This window comes from Castor canadensis, chromosome 2, assembly GCF_047511655.1.
Source record: "Castor canadensis chromosome 2, mCasCan1.hap1v2, whole genome shotgun sequence".
Classification (NCBI taxonomy): domain Eukaryota; kingdom Metazoa; phylum Chordata; class Mammalia; order Rodentia; family Castoridae; genus Castor; species Castor canadensis.
This window is the reverse complement of record NC_133387.1, coordinates 61,372,379-61,389,512: the sequence shown is the minus strand read 5'-3', so window position 1 is coordinate 61,389,512 and position 17,134 is coordinate 61,372,379. Positions and strand designations below refer to the sequence as shown.

At 34.3% G+C, this 17,134-nt stretch overlaps 1 pseudogene; it reads left to right on the top strand.

Moving 5' to 3' along the window:
* Positions 1 to 13,524: 13,524 nt before the first annotated feature.
* On the top strand, positions 13,525 to 15,924 carry LOC109695868 (alpha-amylase 1-like; annotated as a pseudogene).
* Positions 15,925 to 17,134: the final 1,210 nt, after the last annotated feature.

Genomic DNA, 17,134 nt, shown 5'->3' with positions numbered 1-17,134 from the left:
TGCTCTGATCAACTAAGTATTGACCTGGAAAACTGGACTGGATACAGGGGAAAGACTTTGAGTCAGAGAGGCAGAGAACTACATAGCGGGAAACAGGGTTGAAGTCACAAGGGGAATAAATGTCACTTCCCATTTGGAGCCATCAATTAGGGAAGCTACCACAAGAACTCTAAAAAAAAGAATGATTGGTTATAAGTGATTACGTATGGGAGCTAAGGTGTAGAAAGTCAGAGAACTGGAGAGTAGAGAAAGTGAGCTTTCTGCAGTGGGACAGATAACTACATCTTCATAGGGTTTCCCTGCCCCATGACTTGACATTTGATAGTGCTGAGAATAGGACCAAGTGATAGAAAGCCTGTTGTTTTCTCCATCCAGTCCTGATGAGCACACAGATGAGAGTAACTGCTCCCAAACCATGCTCTACTATTGCTAGGCAAGAACCAGAAAGGTAAAAAGAAGTAGCCAAATATTTCAGATTCTGCTTTTACTAGGTGGCACATAGCCAAGTGGCTATATACCAAAGAATTCATAAGCATAGCTCAAGATCTTTCACTTCTGTCCACACAATTGGCCTCCTTAGAGAACTGGAAACCTGTTTACATTTTTGAAAATTATTTTTATTTTATCCCACTTTTGGTATTGTATATTTTGTTTATTTTTCTATAGAGACATTTTTTATTGACCATTAGGTTCAAATATTTACATATAATTTTTTCATTCTATTTTAAACAATTTCTTTTTTCTCCTTTTTCTCTCTCATTTCTTTACCTTTTAATATCTTTTTTTTTCTTACATTCTCCTGTTCTGTTTTGTTTTCTGAGATGGGTTCTCACCATACAGTTAGTTATGGACTTAGTATCTACCTGCTTTTGCCTCCTAAATGCTGGGGTTTTAGTTATGAACCAACACATGCCTACATTTTAAATTCACTCTTCTTCCTCCATCTCCTTTCTCCTTATCTCTAGCTTTCAATTCTTTTTTTTTCCAGATAGATTAGTTTCTCCTTTCACTATTTGTTCTCATCTTTCCCACTTTTAAAACTTTTCTCTTCTGACTATTAATGCTTTCAATTCTCCAGTTAATAGGCCAAAAAAAATAAAATAAAAATAACCAAACAAACAAAAAGACAAGGACTAGAAGATTGAATTAAAACAAAAGATCCAATATTTCTTTAACTGCAAGAAATACATCTGACTGGCAAAGACAATCACAAACTTAAAAGGATGGAAAAAAAAATTCTAAACAAATGGAACCACAAAGCAATCAAGAATAACTAAACTTTTATCTGTCAAGACAGACTTTAAACCAAAATTAGAAGACACAAAGGACAATTATAAATGTATTCACACCAAACATTACCACACAGACTTTCAAAAAACAAACACTATTGAACATAAAAACATAGATATACCCCAACACAAAAATAATAAGTAATTTTAATACCCTACTCTCAGCAATAGATAGTTTATACAAACCTGCTTCCCCCACAAATCTACAAAGAAACATCAGAGTTAACTGACACTATATATCAAATAGACTTCACAGAAATCTACAGAAAATTCCACCCAACAGCTACAATCATATCCATTATTCTCAGCATCCATCAAACTTCTTCCAAAGCAGCTCATATGAATGCATAAAGCAAGTGTTAACAAAAGAATAGAAATAACTTCTCATATTTTATCTGATCATAATGGAATGAAATTAGAAATGAACATCAAGAAAAAGTACAGAAAATATACAAACACGTGGAAATTGAAAAACATACTTTTGAATGATCACTAAGGCTATTGAAGAACTAAGGAGGGAATTAAAAAATTCTTACAACCAAATGAAAATGAGAACAGAAATTAGAATGAAGTGAAAATAATTCTAAGGGGGGAGTTTATGGCTATAAACGCCTGTATTTAAAAATCAGAGATCTCAAATAAATAACCTAATGATATATCATCACTTCTTAGGGCATTTCAAAAACTAATACAAAGAAAGAAATAATGAACTTAATTCTACAGAATATTTAAAGAAGTAACATGAATGCTCCTCAAATGACTCCACAAAACTACAAAGGAAAGGAATACTTTTGAACTCATTTAATGAAGTCAGTATTATGCTGATACTAAAATTGGATAAGGACACAGCAAAAAAGGAAATTGCAAGCCAATTTCCATGATTAATATATAAGGATAAATTCTCAAAATACTTGCAAATCAAATTCAGTAACCATTAAAATATCATATATCATGACCAAGTTGGAGTCATTCCAGGAATGCAAAGATCATCCCACATATGCAAATAGATAAGTGTAACGCAGCATGTAAGTAGAAGGTAGGATCAAAAAGTAATCACATGATCACCTCAATAAATTCAGAAAAGACCTTTGACAAAGTTCAATATCTCCTTACATAAAAGCTCTGAATAAACTAGTAACACAGGATTATACCAGAACAGAATTACCCGGTATTATAACAAATGAGGAAAAACTGAAGGCATTTCTTCTAAAATCAGAAATCAGAAAAGGCTATCCACTATCAACACTCTCATTCAATGTAGTTATTGAAGTCTTAAAACAATAAGATGAGAAGAAAGAAACAAAAGTGATACCCATACGAAACGAACAAGCCAAATAATTTGTTTGTAGATAACATGATCCTGCACTTAAAAGACCCTAAAGACTCCAGAAGACTGTTACCTTTGATAAATCTCTTTCAGCAAAGTAGCAGCATATTAAAAATTAGCATACAAAATCAATAGTTTTCTGTACACCATCAATAATCCACTGAAAAAGAAATCAGGAAAACAATTCCATGCAGAATAGCCACATTCCCCCCAAAAAATGTACCTAGGAATAAATCTAACCAAAGATGTGAGAGGCCTCTATAAGGAAAAATTACAAAACACTAAAGAAATAAATTTAAGATGATCACAAGGTCAAAAAATATCTCATGTTCATGGGTCAGCAGAATATTATGAAGATGGTCACATTACTGAAAGCCACATGCAGATTCAATGTCATGCCCATCAAATTTCCAAGATTTTCTTCACAGAACTGGAACAACAATCATAACATTCACATAGAAACACAAATACACAGACTATCCAAAGCAATCTTGACCAAAAAAAGGTCATACATACCACAGCTAGCACAATAGTTGACTTCAAATTTTACTCCAGAGCCACAGTAACAAAACCAGCATGGTACCAGAACAAAGACATGTAGACCTGCAGAAGAGTGGAGGGCGCAGCAACAAGGCACACAGCTACTGCTATTGATTTTCAATAAAGGTTCCCAAAACAGTTATCCAAGAAAAGGCAGTCTAATTAATAGTGCTGGGAAAACTAGGTATCCACATGTAGAAAATTGAAACTTGAACCCTATCTCTTGCCATGCATAAAAATCAACTCAAAATGGATGAAAGACTTAAAAACTTTGAATCTACTAGTGGAAAACATAGGGGAAATATTTAAGTTATCAGTCTAAGCAATGGCTTTCTGAATAGGATTCCAATAGTTCAGGAAGTTATAACAAGAACTGACATATGGGATTGTATTAAATCAAAAAGCTTCTGCAAATCAAAGGAAATATCAGAGGGAAGAGACAGCCTACCAAATGGGAGAAAATTTTTACTTCATATTCATCTGATACAGGATTAGTATCTAGTATATATTTAAAAAAACTCAGAGGGAAGCATCAAAAGAGCAAATAAGCCAATCAATAAATAGGCAAATAACTGAATAGACACTTTTCAAATGAAGAAATATAAATGACCAATAAATAGAAAAAATAGGTCAATACCTTTAGACATCAGCCAAAAGCACATCAAAACTACATTGAGATTCTATTTCAATTTACTTGAAATACCTACTATCAAGAAAACAGGCTGGCACAAATTTTAATCCTAGCTACTCAGGAGGTAGAGTAGGAGGATCCCTGCTCTAGGCTAGCCAGAACAAAAGCATGAAAACCTACATGAAAAATAAATTAAAACAAAAAGTAGGATGAGGACATAGCTCAAGTGGTAGAGGGCTTGCCTGCCTCACTCAGCCAAGTGGGGGAACTTGAGTTAAAAGCTCCGCACTGCCTGAAGAAAAAGCCAGCTTTGGTAGCATATAACTGTAATTCATGTCACTCAGAAGATAGTCAGGAAGATCCAGAGTTCTAGGTGAATCTTGGCAAAGTTAGTGAGACTATCTCAGAAACAAAATACAAAAACAAAAAAGGCCTGGGAGCATGACAGGTAAAGTACTTGTGCATGACAACAAAAAAATGTGCTGTCAAGATGTGAGAAAAAGGAACCCTTGTACACGGTTGACAGGAATATGAATTAGTGCAGCAACTATGGAAACCAGTATGGAGGTTCCTCAAAAAACACTAAAAATAGAGGGAACAAGATAGCAGATTTCCGGCAGGGACCACTTCCCTGTGTCCCCACAGATCTGAAATAAAACCTCAGGTTCATGGCTGCAAAGAGAGGTGAACAAATTACTATGCTAAAACAAAAATAGGAAGAAAAAAGAGAATACCAATATGAAGTCAGATATAAATGTCTAAAAGTGTAAATTTGCTACCAGACTGAGGATGCAGACCGGGACTTGCTCCATCCCGTGCCCCTCCCAGCCTGAGTTTCTTTTTTTTCTTCTGAATGGACCTGAATTGCTTCCCACAAGAGCCACTGGCAAGGGCCACCTTGTGAAAAAGAGTAAATAAATAAATAAATAAATAAATAAATAAATAAATAAACAATACTGCACAGAGGGCTAAAAGCAGATTGGCAAGCCTTACCCACATAAACCAGCATCTGTGCACCACAACCCAGACCATCCAGAGTGCTTGGAAACCATACAGGTAAAGGAGATGGTTTTAGTCCTGAGAGCTACCACACAGACCAGCTCAGCACAGGAGCAAATTCATGACTCTAAGAACACTTTTGGCTAAACAGGCTGACAAAGGCTCTCAGCCTTTGAACCCACACAGAAGCTTAGTGAGACAGAACAACTGAGACTCAATGTGGACACAGCAAGCTGGTGGGGATTTAGATTTTTTACAAACACTGATTTATAGGAGTGTAAGGTGAAGGGCCTGAGCAGTAAACCTCAGAGCAAAGAGCAACATGAATCTTAAGTGTAGAGTGTCTCTGCAGCAACCCCACCCACAGAATAAATGGCCTTGCCCTCTCAATCTCTCAGCATTTCAACAGGAAGTCTCACACACATGCTCCTCCCATCTACGGAAGCTGTGCAGTACCAAAACAACTCTATTAGCAAAGCACTTGTTAAGAGAATTGCTCTGGACAGTGCCAACCATGCAGGCCAATCTCCCACCACCACCCTGAAGGCCCCCACCTGCATCCTAAACTAGGTATTTCCACTTGTTGCAAAATCTCATTAGAAAAATAGGCATGGCAGGCAGAAAACCTCCAAAGGTACAACCTTACCCTCCTGAAGCTGTTCCCATGACAGCCACAACAAGCGAGATCAACTTGTACAAAACACAGTAATTATCAACACTTCTCTTTAGTGAGAAATACAAACTTTTAAAATGGAATTTGTTTCTCTTTGGCTTTTTAAAAATTTTGTCTCTTACTGTCAGAATCGATTTTTCTTCATTTCTTAATTTTTTTCTCCTCTTTCCCAAGGTATTTCATATTTCTCTGTTGTAACCATATAGGCGCTTTCTCATATTGTCATCTCCTCTACCTTACTCACCTTCTTCCTATCTTCCTACTTTCCTCCTCTCCCCATGTCTATCTCTTTTATTACTCTGCTTCCAATTCTTATACCCTTCGACCACTGTTAAGCTCCCAAATCATTCTCCTAAGAGCCAGAGTTTTGTCAAGATACAACCCTTGTGGGAGACAGATGAGTGTCCCAATTGTTTCTTACTCATTCAAATACTTGGTTGATATCTGAATTGTTGATCTCTTTACTACAGTAGAATATGCCAGGAAATAAAGGGGCCCAACGGATGTGCATTGTCTTCCCTTCAAAACCCCACAACTCAACTTCTAAATCCAAAGATAATCAGTGGGCTGAAATGTCTGATAGAGAATTCAGAATTCTAATGTTAAAAATGATAATGGCCTAAAGATTCAAATTAGCAGATAAATGAAGTTAAGAAATCAATCAAGACCTAGAAAAGAAAGTCAGCAACATGGAAGACAAATTCAGCAAGGAAATAGAAACTATGAAGAAAAAAACAAGTAGAAATATTAGAAATGGAAACATCAATAAATCAAATAAAAGCCACAGTGGATAACATTATCAGCAGACAAGATCAAGCAGAAGAAAGAATATAAGAGATGGAGAACAAGATTGAGGAGATACTGTACACAATCACAAAGAAAAAAAATGAATACCTATGATTATAATATACAAGAACTCAGGAACACAATCAAAAGACCAAACCTAAGAATTCCTGGGGTAGAAGATGGAGCTGGAATATAAACTAAAGGTATAGGAAATCTATTCAACAATACCATAGCAAAAAATTTCCCCAAGTCTGTGTAATGATAGAGATACCCATGTACAGGAGGCATTTTGAAATCCAAATAGACATGAACAAAAAAAAACCCCAAACAACTCCACATTATATCATAATTAAAATGACCAAACTAGAGAACAAAGAAAGGATGATAATGAAGTGAAAGCAGCAAGAAAAAAACATCAGCTTGTTTTTTTCAGCACAAACCCTAAAAGCCAGAAAAATATGGAACAATGTAATTCAAGCTCTGAGAGAGAGTAATTGCCAACTATATTCAGTAAAGCTGTCCTTCAATCTTAATAGAGAAATAAGGACCTTCCAGGATAAGGATAAGTCAAAGTAGTTAATGTCCACCAAACCTGTATTATATAAGACACTTATGGGAATATCTCACACAGAAGAGAATGAAAAGCAGTCACGAATATGGAAGGCCAGAAAAGAATAAAACCAAAGGGAAATTGATGAATCCACCAGAACTAGGAAAATATCAAGCATGATCCATTCACTAAACTAGCAAAACCCAGTGATGAACAATGCCAAAAGTAAAGAATAATCAACATCAGACTTAATGTGGAAAAAATGCAGTAGCGACACAGGAATAAGTAAATATGTGTCAATCATAATTCTAAATGTAAATGAACTTAACTCTCCAATCAAAAGACACATACTGTCTGGTCAGATAAAAAAGCAAGACCTAATATTCTTTTGTCTACAAAAATTATACCAGGCATTTGGAAATCGAAAGCAAGCAGGAGTAGCTATTCATATAACAAACAAAACAACTTTTAAGCAAAAATCAGTCAGAAAAGATAAAGAAGACCACTCCATACTAACAAATGCAACAATCCAGCAAGTAGACATAACAATTTTAAATGTATATGCACCAAACATTTGTATGCCAAAATTCATAAAACACACATTTCTGAGCATAAAAGTTCATATAGATCTAGATATAAAAACACATACAATTTACATTTTTACTTACTTTTATTTGAACTGCACTTATTCATTGGCTACAGTGTGATGACTCAGTACATTATGTAATCTGCCATTATCAAATCAGGATAATTAGCATTTCTATCTCCTTAAATTTAAAAACAATTTTTGATTAAATTTAAATGATTGTATGTATTTATGAGGTAAGTGTAATTCATGAAGCTTATTAAATATCATATGAATTACTAGAAGGAAGGAGCATGAAGGCTCCAAATATAAAGTAATGATGAGAGAAGGAAATGTTAATTAATCTACTTTTATCAGCATTTACTATGTACATGTATTGAAATTTCAGACTGCATCCCATAAACATTGATAGGTTTTACCGAAACTTCAAATATAAATACTCCTTAAGGAGTATCATTTTTGTGTTAGGATATTATTAAAAGTATATTTCATATTTGTGTGTGCTGGGGGAAGATGAGGTCCTGGAGAATTGACCCAGGGCCACACACATGCTAAGAACAAGTTCTACCACTGAGCTATGTTGCTAGTCCTATTTCATATTTTAAAGAAATCCTCCTCTCATCTCATTTGGCACATTATAATAACCATAAAGCTTCAGAATAAACAGAAATTTCTTCTCTATAAAGTAATGCAGGAAATAAAATATGGATAATAAAGTAACGACGTGTGTGTGTGTGTGTGTGTGTGTGTGGTACTGGGGTTTGAACTCAGGGCTTCACCTTGAGCCACTCCACCAGCCTTTTTTGTGATGGGTTGTTTTAGATAGTGTCTCTTGAACTATTTGCTTTGGTTGGCTTCAAACTGCGATCCTCCTGATCTCTGCCTTCTGAGTAGCTAGGATTATAGGTGTAAGCCACTGTCACCCAGTTGATATTAATAACTGTGCGAATTTCTCTGATGATTATTCTTTCATGGTACCTATCCTGAGAGGTGTATATAAAGATATTACTATTCTGTTCATTCTTGATGCCAAAGCCATGAAGGATTTATTTACAGATTGTACTTCAAAAGATATAAATATATTTTAGTTCTTTTGAGGCTTCTCAAGGGGGTTTACAGCTCTCCAGACTGCTTGTCTGCAGTGGAAAATAAGATGAAATGAACAAATATAAGATAATTTCTGACCCTCATCAAAACTTATATTTTTATATATCTTCACTTATCCTGGAGTGACACTGAAATTCCCTCAAAAATGTCTACAAGATATTCCTTATTTTAATGTCCTAAATAAATTGCAAAAACCATGAATTTGTTATTAAAAGAACAGGCCAGAGTTATATTCCAAAGCCAATAAGGGTCTGCTAGAAATCCTAAAGAGGGAAAGAAGAGAAAGGCTGGAGGAGATATAAAATGGAAGGAAAGAAGGAAAGGAAAAAAAATAAGAAACAGAAAAAAATGAGCAAAAACTTGCATGTGGAAAACAATGTTGATTACTTCTTATCCCCATCTGTTCCTTTAGGAGATAAGAGAACATTTGTGAAAAGTAAAAAGAATTTTTTGCAATTTGGAAAAGTGTAAATGGAATAATAGAATGGTCATGATGTGATGTTGGAGTAAGCATGGGAAAAGAGCATGCATTTATAGCAGTTTCTGTAGAACAACTATCAAAGATAATAAAACTGTAATGACAATATTGTAGCAACTAAATAAATTTAGATATTTCTGTTTCAATATAATAAAATAACAGCTATGTTTGCATTAATTTGTTTAATTGAGATACAAATTCTGTGAACTAGGAATTACTTTTTTTAGTTCATAGATAAATCAAATTTAGAAAGGTTACTTTTCAAGGTACTGATAAGTGAAAAGGTCAGGATTTAAAGTATAGTTTGACTTATTGAGAATCTTATGCTCTGTCCTGTTACAGTTTAGCATTTGGAAACTTGAATCAAATATGTAGTTCAAATGATGACTTCTTCTCTGACTCTCACCCTTTAGAACATCAGTCCCATACCACCCACTGTTTAGTCAGTCATCTCTCTTATTCTGATTCTAATAACCATATTCAATTAGTCTCTTGTACTCTTTGCAAAGTTTTCTCCTCAACTGTTTTGAAAACCATTCTCTGGTAATGAAACACTCCTCACTACTTGAAGGCTCCTCTATCCTACCTCATTGTGTACATGAACAGGTAGGCTCTGCCCAAATTTATGACTTTGTATTTGTCTTCTCTATTGGTACCTCATCATCTATCTTGGATCCAGTTCTCCAACTCTGATAACTGAGGCAGTGTGCATTGGTCTCTACACAATAATTGCTTAAGGAAGGCATCTATTTTGCCCAATGTCTGCTAAATCAATGGTGAAATATTTTATGTGTCCCAAACATGTTTCTTTCTTCATATCTACTTAAAATTGTTTTTATATTTCCACATGAGCTTGAAAGTGATACCTCAAACTGACAATTACTCCACATTAATTTTTAAGTTTCCCTAAATCCAGTCTGCCTCTAGATGCACTGTAAGTGACAGGGCAATGTAAGACTCTACAAACACAATCTTTAAATCACAGGGTCCCTTATATTCATTTTCTCTGTGCCATTATATTTCATCAACTCCCATTTCCTACAACTAGTCTTCACCAAATCTATGTCATTTCTCATCTTTGTATTAGTTAATTACTGCTGAATGACAATAATTCATGCCTCACATTCTATGGTTTAGCCTTGTATACCACTCAAGTACTGCAAGTTGGTGATCAACTAACATGATTGGAATAACTAAGGATAACTAAATTCCTTTACTTACTCTCATCCCAGATATGTTCAGAACATAATAGTCTCAGATCTTCAAGAGATCATGCCTTCTGTGCAAATCGGAATCAAACTTTGGTTTGTTTCTTGGTGGCTAACATTCCACTGAACAGAGCAAGTCACAAGCCCATTCCATAGAGCACGTTCAAAGAAACTTCACACAGTGTGCAGACTGAGAAATGTCGTTTACTGAGTGGCTCTTATTGTAACAATCTATCACACTTTTAGCTTTTCCTTATTGCTACAATGTTAGTTCAGATTTTCATTATTGCTCTGTTTATTAATGCAGAAGCTTTCTTTTTAAATTAGTGCGTACTCATTGTGTAAAGTAAGGCGTTTCACTATAATATTGCCATAACTACATGTAATGTATTTTGGTGACTTTTACACACCGCTATTATTCTTTCCTATCCCCTTCCCCCCCAACTTTTCCCTTCCCTTTCCACATCCCTAGTAGTCCTTGGTTTGCTTTCTTTTATTTTTTCTCTTATTTATATGTGCATACAATGGGTCGTTTCTCCCCCCTTCCCCCCCCCGCCCCCTCCCATTCCCCCCCACCTCCTCTTTGTTTACTTTAATGTCCTTCTTTTTCTACTATTTCTGAGAAGTCTCTGCCTTTTAATCCATCTGATTTACTGAAAATTTCTAATCAAGTTACTTTCCTGTTTAAAACAAACAATAGATTCTAATGGATTTCCTAAAAACATGTTTTCTTCTTCATGACTTTCAGCATCCTCAAAATACTTTTTCTACCTTAACACACATTACTTTCCCACACCTAGCTTATGGTTCTAAAACACTATATTTACTTCTTGCCATTCTCCTTATGCATTCCCCACATTTGATACTCTGTTTTTCTTACTAAGAAGCAATTTCTCCACATTTATTTTCATTAAGTCCAACCTATTCCCAAATCAATTTTACTTTTCCTTATTTCCATCTGCCAGAAATGATTTTTTGCATCAATAAAATCCAAAAGCAGTTTATTCTCTTAAAGCAGTGATCATATCCTTTAGTTTTTTATTCCTATGTGTTTTTTATATGGAAGTGTCCCTTCTCTGACTTAAAACCTATAGAGCAGCTGAGTCTTGTAGAATATAATGGAAATCTTACATATAACCTAAAACTTTCAATAGCCAGTTAGAAAAAAGCAAAAAATAAGCAGAGGAAATTAATGTTAATGACGGTAATAATAAATTTAATTAATTATAACTTTAATAATAAATTTTTTCAGTCTAATGTATCATAAAATGTCATTTTTTTGGCAGCACTGGGGTTTTGACTGAGTGTCACATTTATTAGTTAGGCACTCTTACTGCTTGAGTCACTATGCTAGTCTGATAAAATGTTATTATAGCATGTAGACAACGTACAAATCATTATTTTTATATTCTCTTTGCATGTTAACTCTAAATTCCAGAGTGTATTTTACTCTTTATAGCACATCTTTGTTCACACTAGCAACATTTCCACTACTTGATTGGCAATTCATGCTTGTGGCTACCACATTGGAAATCACAACTTGAAAATTCTAGGAGAAATTTGGTGAAATACAGAGACCATTGATTTGATGTCATACCTATGTCAAATTCTGCCCTTGTCACTTATTGCATGAACCTAGGCAACTTACTAGATTTCCTGGTCTTTAGTTTCTTCAAAAGCAAGAGCCATTATCTCTAAAAGTATTGTTACTCTTTCAACTTTCCTTCTTTTTGGGGGGTGGAGGGACACAAGGATTTGAACTCAGGGCTTTTGCTTGCATAGCAGGTGTTTCACCACTTTAGCCATACCTCTAACCCATTTTGTTCTGGTTATTTTGGAGATGAAGGGGAGAGTCTCACAAACTATTTGCCCAGGCTGACTTAGAACCACAATCCTCCATATTTCAGTCTCCCAAGGAGCTAGGATTACAGGTATGAACCACCAGCACCTGGCCTTTCAGCATCCCTCCTTATAACCTCAGGAGCTCTCTATTGTTCATATTCTACAAGTCTAACTTCACATTTTTCACCCTGCTGCCTTTTTTTAAACTAATATTTCTTGGGTATTCTAAGGTTTTTTTCAATCAATGGTTAATTACTCTATCTAAATTGCTCTTTCTCTGATTATCAAATAACTGGCACTTTCTATCCTTCAAATCACAGACAAGGTCACTTCCTCAATAATTCTTCTTTCCCTGACTATGTATAGTTTCAAATAGCCTGATAGTGAAGCCACTCTCTATTTTCTTACTCTGTTATTTCATACTCATTCTTATTGTCATCTGAAATTATTTTACCATCACTGTTATTACTATTGCTAGTATTACATTTACATGCATATTTTCCCTTCCTTCCGCTACAGTGGAAGCTCTCTTTGATCAGAGACTTTCCTGTCTTAATCATCATCTGATCCCTAACTACCATCATCCTTGGTGCCTGGCAAAAGTACACCACTCACTCCAAATACTCAACTGAGTTTATTTTTCCCCACCTGCACAATTATTCTATTTCATAGGATTTCACTAAATTTAAGGAAGAAAGGTGATGTTAATTCTTTTAGATAGTGTTATCAGAGGCATAAAAAGATATTTGGCTATGGGAAGAAAACTACAACTACCCCAAAAGTACTACTGCTCTTGTCACATTAAGCACATGACTAATGAAGAGCAAAATGTTCATTTCTTCACAATTCAGGGGTATTTAAATTTTAAGTCCCTTCTTAAACCTTTTTGGAATAAGGTTCTTTCTATGGAGTCAATACTGGCCTTGATCACCCTCTCAATATCAGGTGTATACCATCATACCTAGAAGTTTCTTAAATATTAATGGTGGTATTTAAATAACTAAAACATTGGATTAGGGGAGGCACACAGCTGAACTCATTATCCTGTTTCTTTTCCAAATGGAAGTATTATTAATGTTTATAGATTGATAAAGCAGTATTTTTGAGTCTGAATTCAGTTGGCTCTAATTATAATTTTCCTTCTATAAGTGGAGGACATCAGAAATAAGATCTAATATTAATTAATTAATATATGAATAATGACTGTGTGTGTGTGTATATATATATATATATACACATATACATACATATGCCAGATGTTTGAAAAGGTTAATAATTCGTCAATAAAAAAAAACCATTAAGTCTTAAAAGGCCATTTAGGTTATTTTCCTGGGAGAGGTTTTGAATGTTCTTCACCTTTTGAGTAAATAATTGATAATACTTTTCAGATTAAGAATAAACAGTTTGTATTGTATTTACCCATTCATGTTAACATTGACTTTGTAAATTGTACATTTTTGCAGAGATATAAATAGTGCTGGAACAAACACTGATAATTTCAAAGCAAAATGAAATTCCTTCTGTTGCTTTCAGCCATTGGGCTCTGCTGGGCTGAATATAATACAAATACTCAACAGGGACAGATGTTTATGAGCCACCTGTTTGAGTGGCACTGGGTTGATATTGCTCAAGAATGTAAGAGATACTTGGCTCCCAATGGATTTGGAGGGGTACAGGTAAATGTTTTTCATAGGATAAATTTCAGAGTTTACTGTGAAAATGGTATTCTAATCAGTTTTTTGACTCTGGAGCAACACTTAACTTCACATGTAAGTATTCTCGAACAATTTTCTGAAGAAGAAAGCATTTAGTATTTTTGGCAACTTTATATTTTGTTTTAAGACATCAGCAGGACATCTCCAATGTGTGGTTAATATTTCAAGTGGTTATAAAGCTATGTCACCGGATGTACAAAAACGCAACAATAATTTTAAATTATAGATTAGTTTCTAGACCATTAATGATATGAAAGGTACAATTAGAACTTCTTACGACTGTTTCGCTTCTAGATCTCTCCACCTAATGAAAATATTGTAGTTCATAGTCCTTCAAGACCTTGATGGGAAAAACACCAAATAATTAGCTCCAAAATATGCACAAGATCTGGAAATGAAGATGAATTTAGAGATATGGTGACTAGCTGTAACAACATTGGTGTGAGTGAATTCAAATTTCCTTTGATGGTATTGTGGAAGAAAATATTTTCTCTCCTGTATCTTGGTAATTGTGAGCAGAAGTTTTTCATATTTATAGCTTTAAATTTTTTACTTCATACTTTCACTGTAACTTAAAATGAACTATTGCCTGATGTTCAACATTTGCAAATTCTTGTATATGTACCACTTATCTACCAAAGAAAAGGGAATTTAAAATTTAAAGGTGAGTTTACTTACAAAGCAGAACCTGGACTCTTCACCCATATACTCATCTCTAGTTAGGAATTAGAAATTCTAGTTATAATTAGTTACTGTCATTTTCACGTGATTTATGTGGCCACCCATATTTACTGGATTTTCTTTTCCCCATCATTGCTTCTAATGGTAAAAAGCTATTTTTATCCCTAAAATGAGGATCATACTGAAAGGAACATCTACCTTCCTGCTTTTAGATGCTAAGCAGAAAGTAGAGACTAATTGCTACTTTACTTGCAACCCACTGCAATTCAAAAGTGAATAATATCTCTTGTCTCAGTTCAGTCCTACCTCTTAAAAATGGCTCTTTTCTTTCCTTATAGTTATGATAGCTTCTGGTTTTCTCGATTTATCAGTTATTTAAATATTTGACCAAGTAGCTAGAGGGTTTACAGATCACTATTTCATATTACTTTCCTTTCAAGCTTGATTTTTGCTCTTTGGAAAACAAAAATATATGATAGCAAAGAAACATTTTGCAGTTTTATTAATAAGCTATATATTTTCTTCAATAATGCTTCATATTTCCACCTAAAATGATACCTTTGCTTTTCAGGTCCATGTTTATGTGGATGCTGTGATTAATCATGTGTGGTGAAGGCAGAGGTTCTGGGATAAGCAGTACTTGTGGAAGTTACTACCATGCTTAAAATAGGGAGTTTCCTGCAGTTACATACCCCGCTTGCTTGGGATTTTAATGATAACAAATGTAAAAATGGAAGTGGAGGCATTAACAGTTATTATGATGCTACTCAGGCAATTTGCATTTTTAATTATCAGATTAAGCACTATCTGTGCCTTTACACATGCAAATACAAGCTTCTTGAACATAATTTTAAATGCTATTTTATATTCCTTAAGAAAATAGGCTATCAGAATTGACTGCATGAAAATAAGAACTCACACCAGTATTCAAAAACTTTCCCAAATCATGGGACTAAGTAGTCAAGCATTGTCTGGCATATGTGAGGCATTGAGTTTGATCCCCTACACCACATGCAAACACACACAAAAGAAAGAAAAGAAAGAAATTTTTTTAAAAAAGGAAGAAAGAAAGGGAAAATTTCCCTGATCTACTGGAAGAATATCTACTTTAATTCCTATAGTATCAATTTTATACTAGGCAATATTATGAAGGGATAACCATAGTAGGTTGTCAATATCACGTGATGTAATGGTATTATGGGAATGCCTACTGATGAATAAGGGACTGAATGAATAATCAAATGGAGTCTTATGTGAAAGGTGATGTTTTATCAATTGATCACAAAATTTTTACCTTAACAGGTCAGAGATTGTCATGTGGCTGGTCTTCTTGATCTCGCACTTGAGAAAGATCATGTTGGCACTGAGGTTGCTGTTTATATGAGCCATCTTACTGACACTGGTGTAACAGGGGTCAGACTTGATGCTTCTAAGCACATGTGGCCTGGAGACATAAAGGCAGTTTTGGATAAACAGCATAATCTAAATAGAAATTGATTCCCTGAAGGAAGCAGGCCCTTCATTTTCTAAGAGGTACATCAATATCGATATATATGTGCATATAAGATAATATCACTTTGTTGATTGGAAGATGAATTGCATGATTCATTAGTTTCCTTTCATTCAAAGGAAACACACTGAATTCCTTATCATAAGAAATGTTATGGAGGTGCAGAAAATTTGTTTAGGCTAAAGATTTCACTCTACCATTTCCTATATCCCCAGAGACTTCAATGTAAGACAGAAAGTCAAATAGTTGTTGTGGTCTCAAGCCAGTCTATCTGAGTTTGAATCCTTTCTAAACCACTATTAGTTGTGTATAAACTTTAGGCAAATTGATTAACCTTTCTGCTCAATAATTAGAAAGTAGTTAATGATAATGTTTATGTCATTTTTTTAAATAATTAAGTGAGTTAATTACCGAGCACTAAGAAATATTGATCAGACAGTAAGTGCTATGTTAATTTCAGTTATTTTTATCATCATTTATGTGCAAGACTAAACTAGGTTAGCATCCTCACAGGACAACTGGTCACCTTTTCATTAAGTTTATTTCAATGTAGTGGCATGTACTTTGTCAAAAATGTAAGAATTCAGTATAAAGAAAACCACTTTGAGCAGGTCAAATAACATTGATGGTTTAAAGTTATTTTATATCATCATAATTTGTCCATTGAAATACGTTAAGTTATGCTAAGATGATATTTTTCCTATATTTCTATTAGGTGATTTGATCTGGGTGGTGAAACAATTTCAAGTAGTGAGTACTTTGGAAATGGCCATGTGATAGAATTCAAGTATGGTTCAAATTTTGACACAGTTATCCACAAGTGGAATGGAGAGAAGATGTCTTACTTAAAATAAATAAAATATAATTTTTCATTTGTGTGATTTAACAGATCTATTAGTCATGTTACCGAAATATGAAGCTGATATTAAAGATAAGTGCTATTGTTCCCCAAATCCCAATTAACTTTCATTTATAATGTCAATCACAAGCAAATACTGTAGAAACTTAAACATTACTAAAAGGTTTTATCTCTGTACAATATGAGTAGCCTGAATTTCTTTAATGTTTCCCTATACTCTGTTAAAATCAGGGTATTACAAGTGTCCTACCACTTATAAAGTGCCTACAATATATTATGAGATGGAATTTACATTTCACATGAATTAGTCAAATTGAAATATTAACATGTTAAAATTATAATAGTTACAGTAG